Here is a 22660-nt window from a genome sequence, read left to right on the forward strand (position 1 = left end):
CCCCCATACACACTTCTCTAACTGGGGTTCTCAAGTATTACTGGGAGACTAGGGTGTGGGGGGTCTAAGGACACAGACAATACCTTACATGTCCATCCTGTAGGTATTTTTCACATTTAAGCTAGTTGGGAGCCCTAGGAGTTAAGCCCCCCACCCCACCCCACCCCCAGAAAAGTTCCCGTTCCCCCTGGGAAACAGGAGTGAGTTGGAAAGGAAATCGACCCGGGGAAGAGGAGGAGCGGCTGCAACACCCAGCTGCAACCGCACAACGGTGCCACTTCCCTCCGGTCTGTGAGAGGAGCCAAACGCCCTTACCTGGGGAGTGGAGAGCCGCCGGCGCCAGTTCCAAAAGTTCTGGTTCACCTTCCGTCCGAGTTCAAAGCCCCAGCACGGTGGCCCCGCCGCAGGCTCCCAGCCCGAACCCTTTCCCGTCCCGCTCCCGCCTTCCCCACCCTCTCGGCCCTACACCATGTCAGGAATCCGGGCAGGCACAGAGCTAGGAGCTGACATCACTCCCAGTTCCAGGTACCTCCCCCTCCCACCTCCCACTCGCCTTCTCTCCTCCCTCCCTGCGGGAATTAGCCAAAGAGAGTTCGCAAGGGGGTGGGGTTGGCCGCGCCCGGGCGCCCGCTCATTGGGCCCGGAGACCGTCACTCAGAGGAGTCAACTAATTTTATACATTCCTCGCTGAGCTAGACCACGGCTGGGAGTGGGTGGTGGTGGGAAAAAAAAAAAAAAAAAAAAAATGCTGCCTTTGCTATCTCTAAGAAAAGGGGGTAAGGTAAATGGTATGGGCTAGAACCTTGCGGATCGTGTTTTAAACTTCTCCTGGGGTATTTACTACGTCCCAGATCGGAAACGAAACTAACCCACCCCAGCCCCCTTTTTAAGGAAAAACAATTGCCTCTGTGTCACGGGCAAGTACGAGTCCCGCAGCGCGTGGAGCAGAAAATGGCTAGCTTTAAGTCATGCAAATAAAGGAAAACGGCAGCTCACTGTTCTTCCCTTTCATCTTGGGACTGCTGGGTGTTCCCTTAGATGGGGAATTTAGAACTTCAAAAGCTCCGGAAAGGTTTGGACGAGAAAACCGCGCGACCCAGCTCTGAATTGTTATCCGGTGGCGTTATCAGCCATGTGCTGCTGCTTTTGCTTTTAGCGGTGAAAATCACACCACACGAGCTTCGGACACACACAAAAAAATGAATCTTTGAAGTAAGAAAAATTACTATTTACCTTTTTAAGTACCTTAAGGCTGTTGCTTTCATGCACTATTGAAAAGGGAGGGGAGGAGGGGAATCTCACAATTGAGTTCAACAAGCCACATGAGAATAATTACTATTGAATGGAGCCAATTGCAGTGGCTGAGCTATCAATTAAGAATTAACTAACATTTACCCTTGACGGATATCGTGCTGCATAATCCCCGTGGCTAACAGAACAGAATGATTCTCGGGAGATGGTTCTTTCAGTTTGCCTAATATCTGATCCAAGACAGAACTGAATGGTGAACTGTGGCTCTATTTGTATGAGATATAGATAGCACAGTATCCATTATCTTCTGGAAGTACAATGAATTAAGTATTGGCTTTCTCTTGGTTTGTATTGTTTGCTTTTTGATTGATGACAACATCTCCTACATTTCATTATTCTGCCAAAAATTGTAGATAGATGCACAAAGTCAAACACTGTGCCTCATTTAATCCTCACAACCAATCTGCAAAGTGTCATTAGCCCCACCTTAACATACGGAATCAAAGGCTCAGCAAGATTATATAGAAGTAAATTACTCCAGAACATCCGGAACTGGGCTTGAAACCAAGAACCATTTGACTCCCAAACCATTTTCTCCCTTTATAGTAGTGATTGCCCACAACAGACACTCATTCAGACACTATAATGCTGAAAAAATCCATAGACCCAGACTTCTGTCACAGATCCACTTTCCATTATACCATTGTGCTGTTTGTCAGACCTATAGTATTCCAACCTCATAGCGTATTTCTGACTTCATTTTTCCCCAGCTCTAAGTCTTTCTATGCATCCATCACCACCAAATGAGTTTTCTAAAACACTGTTTGCTTTTGCCATTAACATCTTCTCCTCTAAATCAGACCCCCTTTCCCTACAATTCTTAGCTAGCCATTCAAAACTCTCCCTAACCTGGCCTCTATTTACCTTTCCCACCTTATCTCCCATTTCACTCCTGGGAAACCCTCTGCTATATTCCAGCTGGTCTACTCACAGATCGCTGCTTGATTCTTACCTTCTGGCCTACCTGGAATACCAGCTCTTCTTTGTGTTAACTCTTGCCCTTTCCTCAAAGCCTAACTAAAGTCGTAGTCCTCACTGTGTGCTACAGTGAATGGAAAAAGGGCTGGGGGTCCGTTGCGCAGTTCTGGCACTTACTTACTGTGTAACTGGGCAATGCACTGAAGCATCCATCAGAAACCTTGGTAACGACACCTTTATACAATGGGGCTGATAATACATCAAAGGTTATTGTAAGGGTTATTGAGGTTGTACAGAGATATAAACATATGGGTAATTACGTCCAGTTTTATGTATTTCCTTATCTTCCCACAGGATTAAGCAAGCTCCATGCTTAATCCTCTTTGTATTCCTTACACGTTATTCAAACACTCAAAAATATGGGACTACAGAAAAATGGATCATCATATCGCTCCTAACCCCCGTCCATTCCTTAATGCACCCAAACCACCAATAATCTCGCAGCCGGAAATCATAACTATCCCTGCCCCCTCAGTCAGGGACACACTTGTCGGTGGTGCCTGTTGCCTGCTTTGTTCCCCAAATGCTTTCCAACAGTGGCTGGGTGGCTACCAGTCATTCTTCCAGCCCCAGTCCTAGGATGGCTGCATCCTGGCTCACATGCTACAACCAGCAGTAGATGGGGGAGGGAATGTCCCACCCCCATAGGGATGGCTGGATGGAATAACAGGAAGTCGCCTCCCATCCCCTCTGCAGCTGGAGTGATAACAGCTGCCATCAGAGTCCAGAAAACAAAACAGTCAAGAGGAAAGCTGAAAACAGGCCCAGGCTGGAACAGTAGTGTTCAAACCAAGGGTTCCAGAGTGGGTGAGGAAGGAACCAATGGGCAAGTTCAGCCTCCTTCTCCCTGCACCCCTCCTCTCTCTGTTCTGTCTACATTTAGGCTTCACCATAATGCTCCATTTACCAAAAAAAAAAAAAAAAAAGGACATATGTATAGCACTGGCCTCTGGCTATCTTGGAGAAGCCCCAAAGTATAACAGCAATGTAGCAGAAGTGAAATAGGATGCATGAGGAACAGATACCCAGACTTTACCCATTATCCTGGATTCTAGCTGGCTTCATGGAAAAGTCCATCTACAACTCCTGTGGTTTCAACACTAATGAGCTCTGCAGGTCTAGATATCTATTTCCTGCCTAGTTATTCCTATGGTTAGCCTTACCTTTAATACCTATAAATTGTGCCAGATGCTAACACTATGGGGTACGGGTAGGGAGAGGAATACTTTGAAAGTGGGAGAAACCTGCAGGGAGCAACAAAAATAGAACTTGAAATGGACTGTAAAGGTCATTTAATGCACCAATTGGCTGGAAGAACCCCTTCTACAGCATTCCTCACAAGTAGCCTTGAAAGGCCCTGCTTGGATTTACCTGGCAACGAGGAGCATACAAACTAGGAGAGAGGCCCACTCAAGATCTTTCTTCTAGCAAGCAGATCCTCCTTTTTTGACTTTCCCCTCCAAAGACCTTGGTCCTGTGTCTCATTTAACCCTCATAACTGCTCATTAAGGTGCATGTTATTAGCCCCCTTTCGCATAAGGAATCAAAGGCTCAGTAAGATTATATAAATGAATTGTTCCCGAATACCCGGAACTGGGACTGAAAGCAAGGTCTCTGACTGCAAGCCCTATTTTCTTTATACATCTAAAGCATTGCTTGTCCACAATCTACCCTTTTTCAGTTCTGCCCTCCAGAATAACAGGGACGGGTGGAATCTTTGTTCCCCCTTCCCCAAGCCCGTGCAGGCACAAAGACACATCCCCCACTTTGTTTGGATGCAGAGACCAGGAGTTCACCTGACTCATCCAGGGCACGTCATGTGCCTGTTCTGGTCTGTACGGGCTTCCAGCTGCTGCTTCTCTAAAGCACGGTCCTGATCATTCTTGACTCCTTTCAAAACACTTGAATGTCTCCCTTTACCAGGGTACAAAGCCCAAACTCTCTTTGGGCATCCAAAGGCCCTTACATCCTGGCCTCCAACTTACCTTTCTGCGCTCAATCATCCACTCTTCTTCATATTCATATTCGCCGTGCAAACTGAATGGCTTTGCACCCATATTCCCGAAAAATATTTCTTTCTCAGTTTAGGATGGTTTTTGTCCCTTTCTAGTAAATGCTACTGCACAGCGTTAGTGTGAGGATTTGATGAGATGTCATGTGCAAGGTGACAGAGGACATTGCCTGACACATAATAAGACACCGTAAACATATTTTCCTCTTTCTTATGCCACAAAACAATTGTACTGTTATTTTTATACATGGCTTATGTCCCTCACTGACTATAAATTCCTGAGGGCCGGATGCCAGTTTGTTTTATCTTTATGTTCGTTAGGGAATATAAAGTCATGCTTCATCCTATAGATGTTCAATAGAAAGTCACTGAATGAACAAATGAATGAATGCTGACTTTTGCTCAAAACTCCTAACCTCCTGAGCTAGGTCTTTAGAAGTTCAGAAAGAACTCTGCTAGCGTTGTCTTAAAAGATGTGGGTGCCTCAGACTGTTCTTGTCCCAGTCCCACTGCTAACCACAGAGTGAGTAGGACACATGGTATAAATCATGGACCCAAATTCAAATGAAACACGCTTAGATTTAGAATTCCTTCTAAAGGAAATTGTGGCTTATTCTGTCTGATTCTAAGCACGGCATTGGTGATAACCCAGACACCATTTTAATATCCTTTAGCTGGACACTAAGCCACTATTCAGCTATCACCGTATCATCGTTTATGAATCCAGCCCTCCTCCCTATTCCCTTCCTGCCCATGGAGACAGGTTAGAAATAGGACCAGTATCTCGCTTCAAGCAGGGTCTGATTTTAATCACTCTTTCCTTGCAACCCAGAACACACACGTTATTCTCTGGTTACCTGCCAGACAACTCCAAAAGCGCAGTTACATTCAATTACCCATTTTATTATTCTATATTTAAATGGAAAACAATCTTAATTAAAAATAGAGACTATTGCTTTCCATGATCTTTGATTAATATTCAATTAATGGTTAAACTAAACAAATTAAATTCCCTTAAACAGTTAATCCCATTTACAAACATACTTAATTGAATTTCCTAAAAAGCATGTCTGGTTCCTACACTCTGCGAGAGGCCAGCAAGATGGCAAGTCAGCCCTTTCAGTACACAGCAGCAATTCTTATTTTCCATTCCATGCCGATGGTCAGCATAGCATTCTTCCCAAGCAGGCCAGACCCTCCCCGGGGCTGCCAGGCCTTTCCAGGGGTGACAAGTCCTTGCCATTCCTTCCTACCAACATGCACCGTGCACAAACCTTTGCAGAGGTCCCGGGAACATTTTCACTTAACAACAGAGCATTATACATAACCAGTAACTCCCCCCCTTTGATAATCACCTCCCACAATATTTAGTGAGGCTCATTTTTTAAATAATATATCATGGCTCACTACTGATCACAATTTACCCAGTTTGACATTGTAGTGTACCCTCTTCTCTGGATGAGCGCCATGCAGGATTCCCAGCCCTCAGACTAATCCATTAATTTCTACCCCATTCACCTTTTTACCTGGACAATCATTAATTTACTGTTGCCTTATTTTGTCTCTCCTAATCTTTAACTAGAATTCTTCTACTTCGGGAGAATTTACATTTTAAATGGCATGTTAGATTTCAATCCAGAAACCTCTAAGAGGATTAAGAGGAATGAGTTTTAGTCAAAATAGATGTAAAATGAGGATGGGTCAGCTGGTTTAAATAAATGCTCTCATTAAAGGGACATGGCAAGTTGAAACAAGTTGCTGATTAGCAAATCTTTAGGTTAGAGCATCTTATCTCCCAAATCCTATAAAAATGAGTTTCTCTCCTGCTCTCTCTGTCTCCTCCAGTTTCTATCTCCAGAAAGGCCTTTTCACTTGAAGGAAGCTGACTGGGTAGCCTGTGAATTACAAGATAATTAGTACTGTGGTTTGTTAAACTAGCCAGGGTGTTAAGGGAACAAGGAGAAAGTGTCTCAACCATCACCTTAGTATATGTCTTTTAAGTGCTTTGAACCTTGTTTCTCTTATCTCTCCGTATATAATTTCCATGTGACCCTATATTGCTTGACTTCTCAATTAATTATAGTATAATAGCCATAGAACTACCTTCTACATTGCAAGATGCTGTTTCTGAAAAAGATCATCACCCATTCCTGAATAAAAAGAAGTGTAAGAAATAGCACCTCTTCTTTGGTAAAATTAAATAAAGCACGTAGGATCACTTGACATTTTTGACACTTGACATAAGACGTAAATGACCTCATCATCTATAAATGGAATGACATCTATAAATCCCATCTATAAATGGAATGACAATAATGCTAAAGAAAGAGCACTGAAATGGAGCCACAAACCCCTGGATGCTGCCACCCCCACAGCTTCCTTCTGACACAGTTCCACAGTGGTTCTTTACACACACAATTCTCAGTCAACCTCCTGAAACCCTTGAACAGTTTTGATTGGACCTCGGATTCCCACCTGAATCAAAGACAGCCAAGTGTAAACTTGCCAAAAGCCTGGAGCAGACACAAGCATGGGAACTCATCAGAGTTCCCTACTAACTAGTCACTAAGTGGCCTCATCAGATTCTGTCTCCAGACATTGAATGTGTGTGCCTGGGTGGCTCAGTCGGTTAAGCATCTGACTCTTGATTTCAGCTCAGGTCATGATCTTGTGCTTCATGAGATAGAGCCCTGCGATGGGCTCTGCGCTGACAGCATGGAGCCTGTTTGGGATTCTCTCTCTCCCTCTCTCTCTGCCCCTGCCCCTCTTGTGCCCTCTCTCTCTCTCTCTCTCTCAAAATAAATAAACATTTAAAAAAAGACATTGAATGTGAGGCACATAAAAAAACAGAGAATAGGGGCACCTGGGTGGCTCAGTCGGCTGAGCATCCAACTTCAGCTCAGGTCATGATCTCACAGTCTGTGAGTTCAAGCCCTGCATCAGGCTCTGTGCTGACAGCTCAGAGCCTGGAGCCTGCTTCGGATTCTGTGTCTCCCTCTTTCTCTGCCCCTCCCCACTCAATGCTCTGTCTCTCTCTCTCTGTCAAAAATAAATAAACATTAAAAAAAATTAAAGGAAAAAAACAGAATAGACAAAGCAAAAAGAAGCAGAGAGGCACGTCGAAAAAAGGCAATAAGCAGAAGCATGAGTAAGTAGAAGCATGAAGTATAGAAAGTGAGATCAGAAGAAAGTCAGCAACTCAAAGCAAAAAGATGTAGATGCTGAAAGTCACACACAGAAAAGGCAGCAATCAGAACCATGAGATAGTAGACACTGTAAGAGTAGGGGGAAATAGCTGTAGAAGTAATAGAAAATATAACAATGATAATAAAAAATTATAATTGGGAATGCAAACTGGTGCAGCCACTCTGGAAAACAGTATGGAGGTTCCTCAAAAAATTAAAAATAGAACTACCCTACGACCCAGCAACTGCACTACTAGGTATTTATCCAAGGGATACAGGTATGTTGTTTTGAAGGGGCACATTCACCCTAATGTTTATAACAGCACTATTGACAATAGGTAAAGTATAGAAAGAGCCCAAATGTCTATCAAGGGATGAATGGCTAAAGAAGATGTGGTATAGAAATACGATGGAGTATTACTCGGCAATCAAAAAGAATGAAATCTTGCCATTTGCAACTACGTGGATGGAACCGGAGGGTATTATACTAAGTGAAATTAGTCAGTCAGAGAAAGACAAAAATCATATGACTTCACTCATATGAGGACTTTAAGACACAGAACAGATGAACACAAGGGAAGGGAAACAAAAATAATATAAAAACAGGGAGGGGGGCAAAACATAAAGGACTCTTCAATATAGAGAACAAACAGAGGGTTGCTGGAGGGGTTGTGGGGGGGGGGATGGGCTAAATGGGTAAGGGGCATGAAGGAATCTACTCCTGAAATCATTGTTGCACTATATGCTAACTTGGATGTAAATTTTTAAAAAATGATAATGATCATAGGAAACACCAATTTCTGTGTCTCCGGTACTATTTTAAATGCTTGAAATATATTAACTTCAACCTGGCGAGGTCTGTTTCCATTTCAGAGATGAGGAAACTATGCCACCAAAAGCTTGACTTGCCCGAAGTCACATGCTAGCATGATTGAACCCAATTTAGGACTAGAGTGTGTGCTCAGAGAAAAGCTGAGTTAACAAGAACGACAGATACAGAGTTACTGTTGGATATTTAACCAGGCTCCAGTTCTTATGAGGCTTGATGGTTCAGTGGTTTCTTGCATTTCCTTCATTCCCCAGATAGTCTCGTTCTGAATCTCCATCACCTGAGATAGTATGAACACTTGAAATAATCTAATACTGTGTTTTCAAATGAGATCATAAATGTGAGACCATTTTACCTTCCCTGAAAGAAATGGCACGAAGTGAAGTGTTTTTATTCCGAAATGAGGTGGAATTCCCGAAGATGTGGTCTGGTGATCAAGATGGAGTTTGTCTCTTAATCACGTTTCTTTGCGACTTCACTTTGAGTCAGGCTCAGTCTGTCTTGGTGGTATATTTTTCCACGCTCTGTGGGAATTTTAGAATGTGTTAGTTTTCAACATGCAATTATCATTACATATTAATTAAATATAATTATATTAATTACATGACCCTGTTCTACCTCATTCCTTCCCTAAGCAACTAGAACGAAGAGGCTATGATTATAAGGGCAATGAACAAAGACCAAAAGAAAAGAAGCTTGAATGTTGTTTTATCTTTCTACCACCTCTCACAAAGCAGCCAGATCACTTAAGATATTGGAGGAGTTTAGATTTATTCTAATTATAATGAAAAAAAAAATCAGGGCATATGCTACTACTCTCTTTTTGTTCATTAAAAAACAAACTTTTCTCAATCAACCCCATTTTGCTTTTATTTGTGAGAGTGACCACAGATACAAGGACAGGTGATGCTTTTTTTTTTTAATGTTTATTTTTGAGAGAGACAGCGACAGAGGGCAAGTAGGGGAGGGGCAGAGAGAGAGAGAGAGAGAGAGAGAGAGAGAGACAGAATCTGAAGCAGGCTCCAGACTCTGAGCTGTCAGGACAGAGTCCGATGCAGGGCTCAAACCCACAAACTGCGAGATCATGACCGGATGTTCAACCTACTGAGCCCCCCAGGAGCCCCAGTGATGCTTTCTCATAGGGCTCATTAGCAAGCCTCTGAGCTTTGCTTTCAAAAGGGCCGTCAGTGGATATTGTGAATCAGTGCTTCCATCATCATGTTAAGAAAGGAAAGAGTTGGAGCCTAGATTCAAACCTGCCTTCGTAGAGGTGGAGTTGCAAAAAATTGAAATCTGCTGAGATACCAGCAGAAGATTTAGAACTTTATGTGTTGACTAAAAATTATTTCTTTATGCTATAATTGTTTGAAAAGTTGTTAGTGCTGGGCGTTTTATTCTAATTCGTTCAACACACTGGCTTCTAAATGCTCCTACAAGGGAATAAATATGTCAAAGAAAATAATCACCCCTTCCAAAATGCCACTCAGAATCCCCTGACTTTCCCTCCTAATGAGGATTAATCTTATAAGGATCAGCTTTATTTGTCCTGTCCTATTTTAGACATCAGAGTTGTGTTCAGTTGCCTTCTAAAGCTTTATTTATTTATAGAATAAGAGAGTCATATGTGTGGAAATAATAACACTTTTGTCAGAAAGTCAGACAGCAACTCAGAAGCTCCAGGGTCCAAATACCACTTCCAGTGGAGCAGGAGGGAGTGAAGAGAAAGAAATCATATGCCCTGCACCAGGGGCCCTAAGACTATAAAATAAGCAAATTACCAAATAATCTGCACTGTTCACTCCAACAGAATCTCTCAGCTCTGAAATGTCCCTGCCCCCGCTCTCCATGCACACTCTCCCCTCCCACCGACTAATGTCTCACTGACCATAGAGGAAAAAACCAAGCTATTCTTTCTTGTGATCCTGTGACTCAACCTCAGCAAGACATTTAATGCTAACTTTGAACACCTTTCTTGGTTACCCTTTCAGGTTTTCTGAGAACGTAGTCCTAGAATCTGATTTAATCTTCTCAACAAACCTAAAGTAGGTGCAGTTATCATCACCACATTCCAGATAAGGAAACTGAAGTCTAGAAGCAGAACTGACTTCATGGGTGGAAGATGTGTGGAGTCACCCAGGGCCCACACTTAGAAGGGCTTCATACTTGGTTTAATTCTCTACTGTCACCATCTTGAAATTCTTAATTTTTTAAGAGGCCCCTTTACACTGGGTCCCACAGATTACATAGTTTATCCTTTCTAGAAGGAGTATATTTCCCAAGATACCCGCATTGATTTGCTAAAGTGATGAAATGAAATACCATAGACTGGGTGCCTTAGGCAACAGAAATTGATTTTCTCACAATTCTGGAGGCTGGAAGTCCAACCAAAGTGTCAGCAGGCTTGGTTACCTCTGAAGTCTCTCTCCTTGGCTAGTAGATGGCTGCCCTCTTTCTTTGTCTTCACATGGTCTTCAGAATTATGGCCTACCCTATTGACCTCATTTTAACTTAATTACCTCTTTAAAGAGCCTATCTCCAAATATAGTCACATTCTGAGGTAGTAGGCATTAGGTCTTTGATATATGAATGGGGGTGAGGGGCAGGAGGTAGGGAAACACAGTTCAGTTCCTAACAGTCCCATAACAACCAGTTAGTGGAAGAGCCTCTAAGATTTGTTCCATTCATTATTCTCTATTTGCCTTCACAAATACCCATGTAAGTATGTGCGAGTGTCTGTCTCTTCTTATCACCAATAGGAGAAGCAGAGGCACAGAAAGGTCAGTACTTGCTATCATGAAATAAGATGGCAATACAGGAAATTTATTAGTAAAATGATAGCACAGGGTTGAAACCTCAGCTCTCCTGGCACTGGGTCTACTTCTGGGCCAGTACTGCCTTTCACAACCTACACACACAGACACGGCTGCCAGGAAAGATGGCCCCTCTCTACAATTATAGGTTGTTGGACTGTCTGCCTTTGGTAGATTTCAAAATAGCACAGTTGACTGTTTCTAGCCAGAAAAAAAAAAAAATCACTACTCTTCCCCTCACAAGTTACACAAAGGCACCTCTGTGGAATACATCCAACATACCATTGTGTAGCTGCTTTATCTCATTCTTTTGCTGGCTCCAAGCTGTGAGCATGAGCAGTGGGAAGTGAGTTTGTGGAGATAACTGGGGAGTAAGGTAACTCATTTAAATGATAAAACAGGAAACCCATTTCCAGTTTGGACATGGATAGTGTTTTCATATGAGCAGATCTGGAGTCTGGACTAAGGACTTGGGAGTATCATAATATGGAATGGCAAGGAGGTGGGTGAGGGGGAGCACCAGCTTTCTTCTTTTAAAGAAAAGAGTTCTTGGTGACAGCTGGACACGGAAAGCATTTGCTGTGCTTTGGCTCACAGCTACAGCGGGTGGGAAGGGTGGCAGATTAGGGACTCTACTGTGGTCCTAGTCCTGGCTCTGATACTAATGTTGGGCAGGTTACTTCACCTCTCCAGACCCTAACCTTCTTTTCTGAAACGTGATGCTTTAAAGTCCCATTCCTGTCTCTCAAATTCAGTATTATCGATGGGGTATAGCAAGTTTTTCCTTGCATGATCAAGAGAGCATAGCATAGAGTTTTTCATTTAAATTCAGTTCCCAGTTGTTGTAATGTGATCGTTTATAATGTATTAGTTTTTAAGAAGACATTTTCCTTTATGATTAGAAATATCATGCATCAGTGGGGAAACCAGATGTAACCAGGTGATCAAAGTTAACATTACTAATAAGGGGCAGATGGACTTTGTATGCTTCCAGATATGATGCCCTGAGCAGGACACAACACCATTTAGGTGATATTCTGGCTCAAGATGCATAATCTGAATCTAATCATGAGGAAACATCAAACAAACCCAAATTGAGGACATTGTATAAAATGATTGGCCTACTCTTAAAAAACAACAACAAAAAAAAATGTCAGTGGCATGGAAAGAGAAGGAAATGTTGAAAGCAAATTAAAAAGACAAATAACCCACACATATATGGCTAATTAACTTATGACAATAGAGCCGGGAACATACAATGGGGGAACATACAACAGCAGCTGTTGGGAAAACTGAACAGCCATATACAAAATAATGAAACTGGACCACTATCTGACCCTATACACAAAAATCAACTCAAAATGGATTAAAGACTTGAATGTAAGACTTAAAACCATAAAACTCCTAGAAGAAAGGCAGTACCCTCCTTGACATTGGTCTTGGCAAAGATTTTGGGGGATTTGACACCAAAACAAAGGCAACACAAGCAAAAATAAGAAAATGGGACTGCATCAAACTAAAACGCTTATGCATAGCAAAGGGGACCATCAACACAATGAAAAAAACAACCTATCAAATGGGAAATAATATTTGAGGTGAATATCTAAAATATATATTTAAAAAACTCATACAATTCAATAGCATAAAACAAATCTGACTAAAAAATGGGCAGAGGATCTGAATAGATATTTTTCCCATGATGACATCTAGACTGCCAACAGGTACATGAAAAGATGCTCAACATCACTAAATATGGGGAAATACATATCAAAACCACGATGAGATTCTACCTCACACCTGGTAGAATGGCTGTTATGAAAAAACAAGAGGGAAAAAATGCTGGCTGTGATGTGGAGAAAAAAGAACCTTTGTGCATCTCTGGTGGGAATGTAAATTGTAGCCACTATGGAAGACAGTATGGAGGTTCCTCAAAAAATTAAATATAGAATTACCATATGATTCAGTAATTCCATTTCTGGGTATTTATCCAAAGAAAATAAAAACATTAATTCAAAAAAATATCTGCACCTCCATGTTCACTACAGCATTATTTACAATAGCCAAGATATGGGAAACAACCTAAGTGTCCAAACTCGATGAATGGATTAAAAAAAAAAAAAAAGTGGTATATATACAATGGAATATTATTCAGCCATAAAAAAGAATAAAATCTTGCCATTTGTGACATCATGGATGGAACTTGAAGGCATTATGCTAAGTAAAAATAAGACAGAGAAAGGCAAAAACCTTATGATTTCACTTATATGTGGAATCTTAAGACAAAAAACAAACAACAACAACAACAACAAAACCCAAGAAGCTCATAAAAACAAAGAACAGATTGGTGGTTGCCAGAGGCAGGGGATGGGGGTGGGCAAAATGAGAAGAGGGAGTCAAAAGGTACGAACTTCCAGTTATAAAATAAGTCATGGGGATATAATGGATAGCATGGTGCCTATAGTTAATAACACTGTATTTCATATTTGAAAGTTAAGAGAGTAGATCTTAAAAGTTCTCATCATAAGAATAAGAATTCTGTAACTATGTGTATTAACTAGGCTTATTGTGATGATCATTTCACAGTATATACCAATATTGAATCATTTTGTTGTACACCTGAAACTAATAATGCCAGATGTCAATTATGCTTCAATTAAAAAAAAAAAAAGACAAATAATACATGATCTTGGACTAGATCTTGTATAGGAAAAAATTTCTATAAAGGACAGTATTGGGACAATTGACAAAATTAAAACATGGGTAGTTGATTAAAGGAATGTATCAATGTTAAACTCCTTAAATTTTATAACTATACTATTGGTCTGTGAAAGAATATCCTTGTTCTTAGGATATATACATTCAAATATTATGAAGTAAAGGGAATGATATATGCAGATTTTCAAATGGTTCCAACAAAAATAGAGTAGTTAGTAAAAAAAATGTGGCAAAATGTTAAATATTGATGAATCTGGGCAAAGGATATATGAAGTTCCTCATTTTTTTCTTACAAATATTCTATAAGTTTGAAATTATTTTGAAATAAAGTATTTTTTAAAGTAGTACATGTACATTGTATAACATTTTATTTTTTTTATTTTTTTTATTTTTATTTTTTTTATTTTTATTTTTTTAAATTTTTTTTTTTTTTTTTTAATTTTTCTTTTCAACGTCTATCCGCCTTTGGGACAGAGAGAGACAGAGCATGAACGGGGGAGGGGCAGAGAGAGAGGGAGACACAGAATCAGAAACAGGCTCCAGGCTCTGAGCCATCAGCCCAGAGCCTGACGCGGGGCTCGAACTCACGGACCGCGAGATCGTGACCCGGCTGAAGTCGGACGCCCAACCGACCGCGCCACCCAGGCGCCCCATTATTTTTTTGTTAACGTTAATTTATTTTTTGAGACAGAGAGGGACAGAGCATGAATGGGGGAGGGGCAGAGAGAGGGAGACACAGAATCAGAAGCAGGCTCCAGGCTCTGAGCCATCAGCCCAGAGCCCGACGCGGGGCTCGAACTCATGGACCACGAGATCGTGACCTGAGCTGAAGTCGGACGCTCAACCGACTGAGCCACCCAGGCGCCCCTTGTATAACGTTTTCTAAAAAGTCTCACCCCCCAGAGATAACCGTTAACCTTTTGTATATACCTGATTTCTTTCTATTATGTCATGACAGCTGGACAGGAGAAGGGTTCATTGTGCTTAAACTCACAGTACAGGGGAGTGGGAAGGGTGGCAGTTCAGGGCCAGTAATTGGTTTGGGTGGCCTATAATCTACCGTACCCAATGGTTCCCAAGAAGTCTGCTGGGAGCTTCTAGGAAAGATTTGTCCCTGTTCTTTTCTTTTGTTGCATGTTGTATCACGCAAAGACATTGGTGCAGCAGTAGCCACTTGCTATCTCCTAAGTAACGTTCTAGATGCTAAATACACAGGGCTTAACATGGCATTGTTCCTGCTGTCATAGAATTTACAACCCAGTTTTGGGAGGCTGTGTGTCACATAAAAAGGCTACTGCATCCAGACAGATCTAGATTCAAACCTTGACTCTACTATTCACAGCGGGACTATGGACAAGCCACTTACCCTCTATGTGCCTCATGCATAAGAATGGGTATAACAACAATACCTGGCTTATCAAGCTTCTTCACAGTGAAAGTCCATCTTGGGACATGAAGGGAAAGCCAAGAGAATGGAAGATAAGGTGGTTCAGAGCACTGGCATCATTGAGGTGCTTAATTAACTGAACCCTGGAACCAACCTGGCTACAGACATTTTGTCATGTGATGTAATAAATGTCCTTATTCTTTTTTTTTTTTTTTAATGTTTATTTGTTTATTTTGAGAGGCAAGGGGAGAGCCCAGGCAGGGGAGGGGCAGAGAAAGAGAGAGAGGGAGAGAGAGGGAGAATCCCAAGCAGGCTCCATGCTGCCAGCACAGAGCCTGGCGGGGGGGCTCAAACTCATGAACTGTGAGCTCATGACCTGAGCAGAAATCAAGAGTCAGATGCTTAACCGACTGAGCCACCCAAGCGCCTCATGTCCTTATTCTTTAAGTCAATATTACTTAGGTATTCTGTTATAGACAAAAGCATTCCAACTGTTAAGCCTCTATTTTTAAACAAGATAATGTGACCATTTGCTGTGCTCACTCATCAGTCACATGTAGCAAAAGCTCTTCCAAAGGAAAAACAAGTCATGGGACCAAATCTGGGTTTTGAGCATGTGGTAAGGTCACTATCCAGAAGCTAAAGGAAACACAAGTGTCTAGATTGGGACAGGCCATGTGGGCTTCATGCCCAGAAATTGGGAAAGGTCAAGGGGGCACCCTTAATCTCTAGTGTACCTCTGAGTACTAGAATAAGTAATGGGATTTAGACTTACTTTGACTTCCAGAGGGGGATTCAGTTTGGAAAGTAGACAAAGAGGAAGCAGAAAAGGTTGTAGCTCAATCTGGGTGAAAAGTGGGCCACTGGCCATTCCAATCCTATGTCAATGACCTTTGCATCAATGTGACTTCTGGGAGTAGTGATGAGTGACAGAGATGATGCCAGAGAAGGGCAATGTGGCAGGTGGCATCTGAAAGCAACTGCACTGTGGAGGCTGAACTTGACACTTAACACGTTAGTTCATTGATTCATTGATAAATATTTATCAAACAGTTGCTATATTCTTTTAAAAATTTTTTAAAGTTTATTTTGAGAGACAGAGAGAGTAGAGGCAGGGCAGAGAGAGGGAGAGAGAGAGTCCCAGGCAGGTTCCATGCTGTCAACATGGAGCCCAATGAGGTGCTTGAACTCACGAACCATGAGGTCATGACCTGAGCTGAAACCAAGAATTGGACGCTTAACCAACTGAGCCACTCAGGCATCCCAACACTTGCTGTCTTCTAAGTAATGTTCTAGATGCTAAATACACAGGGTTTAACATGGCATTGTTTCTGCTGTCACAGAATTTACAACCCGGTTTGGGGAGGCTATGTGTCACATGAAAGGCTACTGCATCCAGACAGATTTAGATTCAAATCTTGACTCTACCATTCACAGTGGGACTATGGACAAGTGACTTCTTCTCTCTGTGCCTCGATTACCTCATGCATAAGAATGGGCATAACAACAATACCTGGCTTATCAATGAACTGTGAGGATCAAATAATAAAATGCATATGAAAGATTTAACTTGATGCATAAAACACAGTAATCACTTCATAAACAATATAATTATTTTTATTATTGTATGTGTATTATTAAATTATTAGTTAATAACAATCATTGTTACATTTATTATTTACATTTGTGTTCTTCTTGTGCTAGAGAATAGAATTTTGCTGAAGATAATCTGCCCTAAAGTTGATTGTAGCCTTATCTGCAAAGCCACTGAAGTTATGTTGATGTGTTCGTAGTCTTGCAGTCAAAAAGCACTCATTACTTCATCAATATAAAAAGCTTCTGCACATTGAAGGAAACAATCAGAAAAACTCAAAGGAATAGAAGATATTTTCCAATGACATTTCAGATCAAGATTTAGTATCCAAAATCTATAAAGAACTTATCAAACTCAGCACCCAAAAATCAAATAATCAAGTGAAGAAATGGGCAGAAGACATGAATAGACACTTTTCCAAAGACATCCAGATAGCTAACAGACACATGAAAACATGAGCAGCATCACTCATCATCAGGAAATACAAATCAAAACCACAATGAGATACCATTTCACACCTATCAGAATGGCTAAATTAACAACACAGGCAACAGATGTTGGCAAGGATGCTGAGAAAGTGGAACACTTTTGCTCTGTTGATAGGAATGCAAACTGGTGCAGCCACTTTGGAAAACAGTATGGAGGTTCCTCAAAAAAATTAAAAATAGAACTACCCTATGACCCAGCAATTACACTACTAGGTATTTATCCAAAGGATACAAAAATGCTGATTCAAAGGGGCACATGCACCCAAATGTTTATAGCAGCACTATCAACAATAGCCAAATTATGGAAAGAGCCCAAATGTTCATCGACTGATGAATGGATAAAGAAGATGCGGGGTGTGTGTGTGTGTGTGTGTGTGTGTGTGTGTGTGTGTGTGTATATATATATATATATATATAATGGAATATTACTTGGCAATCAAAAAGAAAGAATGAAATCTTGTCATTTGCAACAACATGGATAGAACTACAGTGTATTATGCCAAGCGAAATATGTCAGTCAGAGAAAGACAAATATCATACGATTTCACTCGTATGGAATTTAAGAAATTTAATTCCACTCATGGAACTTAAGAAACAAAACAGATGAACATAGGTAAAGGGAAGGAAAAAATAATATAAAAACAGGGAGGGAGACAAACCATAAGAGAGTCTTAAATACAGAAAACAAACTGAGGGTTGCTGGAGGGGTGTTGGGTGGGGGGATGAACTAAATGGGTGATGGGCATTAAGGCGGGCACTTGGGATGATCACTGGGTGTTTAGTGATGAATCACTAAGTTCTATTTCTGAAATCATTATTATACTATATGTTAATTAACATGGGTTTAAATTTTTTAAAAAAGCACTCATTACTCTCTTTTCCCCAACACATTTCACAGAGGCACAAGACAGTTTGAGTGTGAGGGGCTGTGAAGGTCTCAGGAGCTCCAGGACTTTTCTCCCCTCAAATCAGCCATATTCTTCCCTGGAGTGATTACCTTGATCTGAGAGGTAAGAATTCACTTTGCCAAATGCAGAGAAAACACCATTCACTTTTGGAAGGAATTTGTGCCACTAAAAATCCAAAACCCAGGACATTTTAGTCACTTGATCTGCTCTGAAAGATTTTTCTTTTTCTCCCTAATGCTTCACTGACCAAATTTCAAAGAAGAAAAATAAGAAAACAAGAAACAAATTATTCCTACATCCACACATAAGAACATTAGCTGTGTAGTGCAGACGGAATATCACATGTGGTATCATTTTGAAAAGGCCTGGATCTCATCAAGTACAAGTACAGGAGGATATTTGGCCATGTCTGAGACTGCTTATTAGTCAAGTACTCTTCATTTGGTAAACGCCAATGTCACAACAGACATTACTGCTTGTTCTTATTCAGGAAAGGAAAATAACCACATAAACAACACAAGAATTTGATAAAACACCAAAAGAACTGAATTCAAACATGAGTAGGCTCATCTTCTACCTCACCCAAATATCACTCAAATGCATTTAATTATGTACTTGATGATACATTATTAAAACTTTTCTTTGCTATCATTTAATTCCAAGATAGCAGCTAACCATAAATTAAAATTTGTCTGGATCCTCTTACTGAAGAAAATAAAAACCTCCATCATACATACATATACATGTATGTGTATATATATATATATATATATATATATATATATTTAAATCAAACTGGACTTTGAAAAGTAATTATCTCATCCACCTCTGCCTCCACCTCCTCAGTTCCTCTTAGATCTAAATCTAAGAGTCTGGAACAGTAGGAAGACATATACAATAGGACTGTAGATTAGGTTGTTAGTGGTTCACTGATGCCATTGAGCATCCAGGCTATTTTTATCTCTTGTATCCATCAGCTTTGCCCTAATAATGGTTTCAAGCCCAAACTAGACTGTACATTCCCCTCATGGCTACAAAATGACCTAAGGAATTTCAAGCATCAAATCTGCACACAGTGACATCCAAAAGTAAGTAAGAGATTTTTCTTTCTACTGTCTCCTTTTAGGATAAAGGAAACAGCGCAGAAACTTCCCCTCCCCCAGTAGTTATACCTTCAAGTATCATTGGTCAGAATTTAATCACATGCTTACTTCTAAACCAATCATTAACAAAGAGATCAGGGCCACTGTGATTGGATTAGGCCAATCAGGATCTGATCCAGAGTCCTACAGGACAAGGGTACTGTATCTCTACAGTAAGAAGGGGAAGTGAGGAATGGCAGCTGGAAAAAATATTGCTACATTCTTCTGAACTTAGCTTTATTTGTTGGGCTGTATCACTTGGAGATCATAGCAGCAAAATCAGTTAATTTTAAATTGAGGAGAAAGAGAGAAAAAGCCATCGGCCTACGCAAACAGAAATGACATGTCACTTGGTCAGTAACTATTCTACGATATTGAATATTAATGAGCCTCCTCAAATACCCATAGAAAAAGAGATTCAAAAACTGAAATTAAAAATAATTAAAAATTAAGATGGTTTCAGACTTCATGAAGTTATGCCAAAATTGAAAATAACCTCTGAGGTGACTAACAGGCCCTTTAATGACAAAGGGGCTATCCTCTCTCACCCTCATACGCATCATCCCTCATTGCAAACGAAATGTCCTGTGAAAATCTCTATCTTTACCCAGTTCTGCTTGGCCACAGGCATGGGAACCCCTAATTTGAAGGTACCATCTTATCTACTTCTAATCCAAAGTGAGCAGTGTAACCTTCAGCTCAATTCCACCTGCCAGTGAATTTTTTTTTTAAGTGAAAGTATTTTTTTAATGTTATTTATTTATTTTTAGAGAGAGAGCAAGAGAGAATGAGCAGGGGAGGACAGAGAGAGAGAGAATCCAAAACAGGCTTCATGCTGTTAGTACAGAGCCCAACATGGGGCTTGAACTCACAAACCGTAAGATCACGACCTGAACTGAAATCAAGAGTCAGCTTCTCAACTGACTGAGCCACCTAGGTGCCCCCTGCTAGTGAATTTTTTTTTTGCTTCCTTGGGATCCAATAAGTCCTGGACCCCTTATCACATTTGTTCCTACCAATTTGCTCTCTCTAGCCTAGGTGATTCCATAGTCTATGTGAATGAATTTAGTCATTATAACTGGGAAACTCATTTGCCATATGTGGAGCATGTTTTTCTCTTTTTCCTCTAAACTTTTATTCAGGTGCAAGCCTCACAGATTTTTCTCCTTCGTGATTACCTGACCTTTTTAGACTTTGACTCCTTCACCCTAGATATAACTATTCCTCTTCAGCCTTTTAGCTTTCAGAGCAAAATAATCTTTCTTAGTAATTGTGATGCTAGCATCCCCCCTTTCAAATGGATGTATTTTCTTGTATTATGCATATAGATAATGTAGTGTCTCTATAGTCCTAGTCTAGTCTCTGCTCTTATGGAGCTTAAATTTCAACAGGAAGAGACAGGTGAACAATAGACCTAATAAATGAATAAATTATCTATCTATCTATCTATATATATATATATATACATACACACATATTATATATACATATATGTGTATATATGTGTGTGTGTGTGTATATATATATATATATATATATATGTTAGAAGTCACAGTAAAATAAATAGAGCAGAGAAGAGCAATTGAGAAGGATGGAGAGGGGATGAAGATTACAATATGAAACATGATGACCATATAAGTCTCATGAAGATGATATTTTTAAAAATTGAGATACAATTCACATATCATAAAATTCACTAGTTTATAATATACAAATTCAGTAATCTTTAGTATATTCACAAGGTTGTACAACCATCACCACTATCGAATTCCAGAGTATTTAATCACTCTAGAAAGAAATGCTGTTCTCATTATTAGTCACTCCCTCCCCACCCACCCCCATCCATAAATCTATCTTGTCTCTATGAATTTGCCCATTCTGAACATTTCATGTAAATGGAATCATTATAATATGTAGCCTTTGCGTCTGGCTTCCTTCACTTAGCATAATGTTTTCAAGGGTAATCCATGTTGAGGCATGATTCAGTACTTCATTCTTTTTTTGCAGTTGAATAAATACTCCATTGTATGGACATATCATATTTTGTTCACTCATTAGTTGATGGTTATTTGGATTGTTTCTAGTTTTTAGCTATTATGAAATGCTGCTAGGAGCATTCATGTACAAGTCTGTGTATGGACTTATGTTTTTATTTCTTTTGGCTATACACCAGGAGTGAAATTACTGAGTCATAGGGTAACTGTACATTCACTTTTTGAGGAGCCGTTTTTCTAAGAGGCTATTTAATTTTACATCGCCATTAGCATTATATCAGGTTTTCAATTTCTCCATGCCCTCACCAATCCTTATTACTATCTGCCTTTTTTATGATAGCCAAGAAGATAACATTGGAGCTAAGATTTGAAGGCAATGTGGAAGTGAGCCATGTGAATATTCTCAGTCTCAGAGAAGAGACTGACAGGCAAGGGGACCAGCCAGGGCAGAGCCCTTGAGGTGAGAGTGTGGCTGATGTGCTCCAGCGATAGCCGGATGGACAGTGAAACTGCACTGGTATGATCAAGGGGGCAAGTAGAACAGGGTGATGTGAGAGCCAAGAGAGGGCCAAGTACAGGTCGTTGAAGGTCATTGTAAAGATTTTGGTTTTACTCTAAAAGAAATGGGAGGCCATTGAAGGATATTGAAGCAGAGGGGTGATTTGATTTGACGTACATTAAAACAGTATCACTCTGGGGCACCTGGGTGGCGCAGTCGGTTAAGCGTCCGACTTCAGCCAGGTCACGATCTCGCGCTCCGTGAGTTCGAGCCCCGCGTCGGGCTCTGGGCTGATGGCTCAGAGCCTGGAGCCTGTTTCCGATTCTGTGTCTCCCTCTCTCTCTGCCCCTCCCCCGTTCATGCTCTGTCTCTCTCTGTCCCAAAAATAAATAAACATTGAAAAAAAAAATTAAAAAAAAAAAAAAAAAAAACAGTATCACTCTGACTGCTGAGCAAGGGTGGAATTAGGAAGAATCAGAGAGACAATTAGAAAATTTTTGCAATAATGGTGATTGATACTCAAGGCAGTTGGTATCAGGGAGGTAGTGGGAGTGCTTCAATTCTGCATGTGTTTTAAGGTAGAACCAAAAGATTTCCTATTAGACCTCAAGTGGAACGTGAGAAAGAAAGGAGTCAAAACTTGTGGTTCAGTTACTTTCATTTCAAGAAATAGTACCTCAGGAAGTATATTCAAATTCATTTCTTCCCTATTAGGTCAGACCCAAAGTTCTTAATTCGGTAATCTCACATATTTAAAAATATTGTCCACAGTAATAATAAAAACAACACCCTACAACCTGTTAAGCATC

General features: G+C 40.6%; 1 protein-coding gene and 1 long non-coding RNA gene across 12 annotated transcripts in view; one reads left to right on the top strand and one right to left on the bottom strand.

The window, feature by feature from the left end:
- PPFIBP1 (PPFIB scaffold protein 1) overlaps positions 1 to 492 on the bottom strand; it is a 173461-nt gene extending 172969 nt beyond the window's left edge. For 6 of the 11 annotated variants that reach the window (XM_086713768.1, XM_086713766.1, XM_086713773.1 and 3 more), the window contains exon 1: positions 316 to 491. The gene's annotated coding sequence lies outside the window, so the exon portion shown is untranslated. Of the gene's footprint in view, positions 1 to 315 lie in introns of all 11 variants that reach the window. The other 5 variants (XM_086713776.1, XM_086713774.1, XM_086713771.1 and 2 more) reach the window with 3 other exon arrangements.
- A 190-nt stretch (positions 493 to 682) lies between these two features.
- LOC147579250 (uncharacterized) lies at positions 683 to 21972 on the top strand. The gene is made up of 3 exons (XR_015253704.1): positions 683 to 1212; positions 18207 to 18318; positions 21693 to 21972. It is a non-coding gene; the product is annotated as an uncharacterized LOC147579250 (long non-coding RNA).
- Positions 21973 to 22660: the final 688 nt, after the last annotated feature.

Source organism: Puma concolor, chromosome B4 (genome assembly GCF_028749965.1).
Source record: "Puma concolor isolate L17-30 chromosome B4, mPumCon1.1.hap2, whole genome shotgun sequence".
Taxonomy (NCBI): domain Eukaryota; kingdom Metazoa; phylum Chordata; class Mammalia; order Carnivora; family Felidae; genus Puma; species Puma concolor.